The sequence below is a fragment of the Antechinus flavipes genome, chromosome 2, assembly GCF_016432865.1.
Source record: "Antechinus flavipes isolate AdamAnt ecotype Samford, QLD, Australia chromosome 2, AdamAnt_v2, whole genome shotgun sequence".
Classification (NCBI taxonomy): Eukaryota; Metazoa; Chordata; class Mammalia; order Dasyuromorphia; family Dasyuridae; genus Antechinus; species Antechinus flavipes.
The window spans coordinates 566,903,075-566,909,074 of NC_067399.1; the positions used below are offsets into that span (position 1 = coordinate 566,903,075).

Below are 6,000 nucleotides of genomic sequence, written 5' to 3' on the forward strand. Positions count from 1 at the left end.
TCTGAGCACTAAAATCAAGTATCAGTTAATCCATTCTTGGCTATAATGTTTCAAATATCCTTATAGGAGGGTTTTAGCCTTTTGTAGTTGACCTCAATTCCTTGCCTTTGCTTTCATCTTCTATACTGTTATTGTCTAATCTTAATTAATCTTTGTTTTCTTAAAGTAGCCACTTTACTCAGTTGTCTTCTTTCTAAGGTTGTGGATTCATTTATATTTTGGAGCCAGAACCCCATTCTAATAAGAATTTTAGATGCTGACTTCTCCTCTCTCTAGAATTTTAGGTCAATTTTTTTTTTCCACTCAGAACTCTTTGAAATGGATTCTCTTTAGATTTAGGGTTAACATCAAGATTAACCCCCTTTTCCTATTATAAATGTTTATTCCTTTGTTACTTTTTCTCAAGATTGCCTTCATTTCTATTTCATTAATCAGGACCTTAATTGTGGTTAGTATCAGGTGAAAAACAGCATTTCCACTAATCATTTCCTTGTCTTTTGAAGAATACAATTAATCATTGAGGCAAGCCAAAATGTTTTCACTTTTTTGCTTTTAGTAGAGGGAAAGATTATCTGCTAATGAAAGAAATGAAGTAATATCATCACAATATCCTAAATTTTTGTCTTCTATTTCCAGAATTTATTATCCATTTCATCTTCTGACTGTGTGATCTGTAGTATCATCCACCATAATAGTTATTTTGTTTCACCACTACAATACCATGCTTCCCCCAACTAGTTCATGGATATCTTCATGATAGTATTATTTTTTTTCATAGAACCCTTCATTTAATTGATATATAGAGATCCTATTGAAGAAATAAAAAGAAAGAAAGAAAGGGAAAAAAGGAAGGGAGGAAGGAAAGAAGAAAGAGGGAAAGAAGGAGGGAAGAAGGAAGAATTGAAGAAAGGAAGGCAGGAAGGCAGGAAGAAAGGAAGGGAGGAAGAAAAGAAGGAAGAAGGGAAGGAAAAATGGGGAAAAAAGGGAAGACAAGGAGGGAGAGGAGGAAGGAAGAGGATAAGGAAAAGGGTCTGGTTCCATGGCCTCAAATGACAGGGGTATGGTAAAGAAAGTGGGTTTCTGCAGAAAGATAGATCAATATAAATCTAGCTGCTTTGTCTTGTATCTGAAAGAAAATGTTAGACCCCTGGAAATGTAAACAAAGTATCATGAGATTTAGAGTTAGAAGGAACCTTAGAGAGCATTTAATCCACCTCTGTGAGGGGTGGGGATGGGGAGAGGGAAGCAAAGTTTAGGGCATCCAGAAGCCATGAATTATTTTCTATTACCCTTAAATACTTGAATACATGAACTTACACAGCATCAGCAACTGGTAGATTCACCTTTAACATAGAAGACATATAATTGTATATGATATAGAATTCATATAATAAAATCATTGCTAGTGACTCTGGCTGCCATTGATTTCCTAGACTCTTTCTTCACATGAAGTTTGACTATAGATAAAATTCATTTTAGGAGTATGGATTGGCCTACATCATTTAGATATCCTTCTGAATTTCTAGGCTATAATTTTATATTTCTATGATTTTTACTGTCCCTTCATGCATATTGGCTGCTATGGACTACTGAACCTTTTCATTAATATACTTTGTACTCTCTTATATCTTCTATTTTCTATGGCATTTGTTTTGGTAAATAAATGTGACCAGTTTTCACTCTTTCTCCTAAACATTTATTGTAAATCATTCTTAAATGGATCAGCAATTTCAGTGGAAAATTTATTCCTCCAGATCCTTATTAAATGGACTTCTATTGCTAGCCAAATGCCTTTTATTTTTCTATCTGAAATCGATCAAGAATAAAGATCCCATTTTATTTTTAAAAAATTAATGTGCTATTTACTTCCCAAATCCACCTTTTTCTCCCTAGACAGCTTATGTAGCACATAGTTTTTTCTAGGTGTTACTCTGTTACTTTTTCCAAGTATTTCCTCCTCAGTTACACATGGTAACTGAGTTTCTCTTCATTACCAGCTACTGGGATTCATTTTTTAAATATAATTTACTGTCTACTTAGCTCTTGTCAGATTAAAAAATATATTGACCTGATAAGGGCAGGCAGATAGCTGTTTAGTCATAATCAAAACCATGAGGCATCTCACTTAGCTGAGCCAAATGTCTAAGAGAGTAATCTTAGATTCAAATTGTATGTTCTTTACCTGATGGCATTTGTGGTTTGTGATTCACTTGTTCCAGCTATTTGACTCAGAGGTAGAAATAACTTTTAACTCCAACTTAGTCCCCTTTGGGAATACTGTGCCACCTAAACTCATTCTGGGGTACAGTCCAGATTTATTTGCCAAAGAAACCCCATTGGGTCTATATGGAGGCTTAGGGAATAGAGACCACTGTGTTTCCAAGATCTTCTCTAGATTTACATGTGAACAAATGGACTGGAATAAAAGCTTACAAAAAGAGAGAAGGTCATTGTCTACTTCCCACTTGTAGACCCTATTTCTGTCTTTTTTTTCTAAAAAAAGTGCTGCTCTATATCTAAAAAGCAAATCTTAACTTAGCAGATGTGGTGAAAATATTAATTATATGTCTTTGATTTTTGCTGCTTTACCCTTAATAATCTATAATAAGGCCTTCTAGATTTCTTCTGGCAGAATTGTTTTACTCTACATGAATCACCAGAAGTAGGTGTTTGTGAGATTTAACAAGTCTGGGTAGATTCTCCATCATCTCTTTTATATATAAGTAGATACCTATCTTGGTTCCTAGTCCTTCATCCTACAGTAGAATATGCTGCACATTGCCATATTCTAAATTAATTTTGAGCCAGTATTTAATTGAAATGCCCTAGAAGTTGTACACTCCTTTTCTCCCAACTAAGAGTTTGATGGTTAAGATTAGAGATTTCTCTCTCTCTCTCTCTCTCTTTCTGTGTGTGTGTGTGTATGTAATTGAAAATGAGAGAAAAAGAGACAGAGACAGACATACAGACAGATAGACACAGAAGCAGAGGCAGAGAGAGACAGGCCGAGAAGAGAAAAAGGAGAGGGAAAAAGAAAGGCAGGAGAAGTTTGAAGAATGAGTGCTTTTAGCAATCTGGTTAAACATACAGACCTGAAAAATTATGTTTTTGTTTGAAAAAAATCATAATTGAAGAAGGTGCTAAATTTCATTTAGAAGCTAATGAAAATAAAGATTTAATTGTTTTGCTTTCCAAGATACTCTGGAAACTATCCATGGGACCTCACATTATCAATCCTGGTCTTGAGCATAATTTGATAGTTTGGTTAAAAAAAAAAAGAATTTAAAAGTGTGCAAGGTCCTAATGTGGACAATAGATTCTAAAAATAGCATCATTTTATTTAAAATTAAATGAAGGAAATAATAGTATGCATGGTTATTCGTGGGATCAAATGAGATAAAACATGTAATTATGCTTCATAAGTGATAAAGTGCCCTACAAATGAAAAATATTATTGTTTAAACCTGCTTTTTAAATCTATATAGGACTTAATTTGCTTTCAGAGGTAACCTGATTTCTTTATTTTTATTATAAGGCAAAAACAATTAATCAGTGAACAAAAACTAGTTATTTGGCATTGTGTAGATAAAACAACTCACTGATGAAATGTTCACTTTTTTTAAATCACATATAGTATTCTAAATCCCCAGTCTATAATTATAAGAATCATACTATTCTTTAAATATATATATATATATGGTTTTTAGTGTATCTTGCATCACACCCCCAAATTGATAGCCAGTTCCTTAAGTGTTCTCAGACTGAATGATATGAAGCTTAACTTTTACATTCCTTTTTGGAGGGAAAAAAAAAAAAAACTACACTAAAATCTTCAGTTACCCACTCTCTACTCTAGTGTGATTTGGCTGGTCACTCATAAGTGTAATTCAGTTTGGTTATTTGATCACAGATAAATTTGATCATACAACCAGTGGATTTTCATTTTATTTGAAATATCAATACTTTGCATTTTCATAAAAATTTATGGTTCTCCATGGTATAGGCAGGCTCATTTCTTTGGTTTTCTTCTTTGGCCTAATGTAATTAAGTAAAATTTTCCTGTTGCCTGTTATATCTTTTGCAAGCTGTAGCTTCTTTCTTGATTTAGCTTTGCCAATCTTATCCCTCCACAATTGTCCTAATTCTTGGGACTTCTCTCTGGTGATCTGACCTGATTTGCACTTTTTTGTGACATTCTTATTGGCCACCCAGGTCTCTGTTTAATTCTGAATTTAGCCATCTTGGCATCTTGCATTTTCCCAGCCTCCCTTTGCTGTTATGTACTTCTTTCTTTGTGTTCAAGGTGTTTAAAGAGCATCAAGTTACCATACTCCTTTGCGATTATTTTCTCTCATTGAATCCTTATAAGACTCCATATTTTATTGAAATATAACAAAATGGAGATCTCACTAGTACATTGAACACATAATTTTGAGAACCATATTGTAATAAAATCATTACATGAACATAAAAATCCAAGTGATCAAATTCAATAAGATATGTTGTGAAACATCTCATATTTAACTTGCATTATGCATATATATCACAGAGTAACTAGATTAGTATATTAAAGCAGTGCCATTGTATATGTGGATTTCAGCAAGATATATTAATTTTTCACCACACCACTATAGAAAAAACAGAAGAAATTTAGGTGGATTCATAACTAGGTGAGTGACCCATTTCCTAACTAAGAGTATTGTTGAATGGATGGATAAAATAGATGACCATGGAATCATTAGCAGAATTTCTCAGAACTCTATTCTTTGCTTGATTCATTTCAATATATTGTATTTTGTTGCTATTATTGTTTTCGGAATTGAATCAAAACACAAATGTTAGGCTTTTTAGACTTTCATTAGCCACAAAGCAATGAGAGAGAGAAAATTAGAGAGCAGAATGATGATACACAATGACCTATGTAATCTAGAACACTGAACTAAAAGCAACAAGATGACATTTAAAGCAAAGTAATCAATGCCTTGAATATTTTAATTAAAAAATTATACAAGTATAGTGTAGAAGGGAGCTAGCTTAGCAATATTTAAAATGAAAAAGACCTACAGAGATTAATTAATATAATGCTCAATATGAGGTAATGGTTTAATGATAATAATGTTACTTTAATTTGTATTAATAATTTTTGTTTCAGAAGCTGCACACAAAAGGCTCAGAGGTATTTTAGGGGATTTTTCACTTCTCAAGTTCTAACTGTAACCAAGAAGTCTGGGACAGTATTTCTATGATAGGATCTAATGTGTCTTTACCAACTCACTTTGCAAGCATACCTTTCAAAAAGAAAAGATTTAATTGAAGGGATCAAAGACAACAAAATAGAATTCAAAGTAAAGATTGTGAAAGAAGACAACTCCCATAAGTAAGCAACACTGATTTCTAGATACTTGATACCAAGTTTCAATCACTTATGACCAGGAATTAAGCAAGACTCACCTAAGGCATCTCCTCTCCCAATTCCTCAGCCAAAGATCCTTTCTACATTTCTGGAGGGCTCTTAATAGGGGGCATTAGCATTATTCCTTCATTCTTGTTCCTTTTCTGTTCTGCTCAGAATCCAAGGTTACTCTCCTTTGTGGTTCGTCTTGCAGCTCAAAACAACTCCTGAAAAGTAGCTGGTGAATTCCCTTCTAAAAATTACTCTTTAAGTAGCAGTAATCTTTTCAAGGAAAAGGATGTCCTAGAATGGAAGGTAGAGAGGCTTTCTCTGTCATAATGACAAAAAGGAATATTTTGATTCGAGAATTCTTAAGTTGGAGGTCAACAAATTTTATTTTTTAAAGTTTTAACAACCATGTTTTGATACAATGTGTATATTATGTGAACCTATGTTTCAGTACAATTTGTATATTGTGTGATCCTATTTTTTTTTTTTTTGGTTTTTTATTTTAAAACATTATCCTAAAAGGGGATGTATAGGATTTATGAAGCTGCCAAAATTTTCCATCAAACAAACAAACACAAAAGGTTAAGAACCTTTGTTCT

General features: G+C 33.0%; 1 long non-coding RNA gene across 1 annotated transcript in view; it reads right to left on the reverse strand.

Moving 5' to 3' along the window:
- LOC127551372 (uncharacterized) overlaps window positions 1-5,677 on the reverse strand; it is a 94,899-nt gene extending 89,222 nt beyond the window's left edge. Inside the window, exon 1 of the long non-coding RNA XR_007951069.1 lies at window positions 5,452-5,677. This is a non-coding gene — a long non-coding RNA (uncharacterized LOC127551372). The remainder of the gene's footprint in view (window positions 1-5,451) is intronic.
- Between the last annotated feature and the right edge of the window lie 323 nt (window positions 5,678-6,000).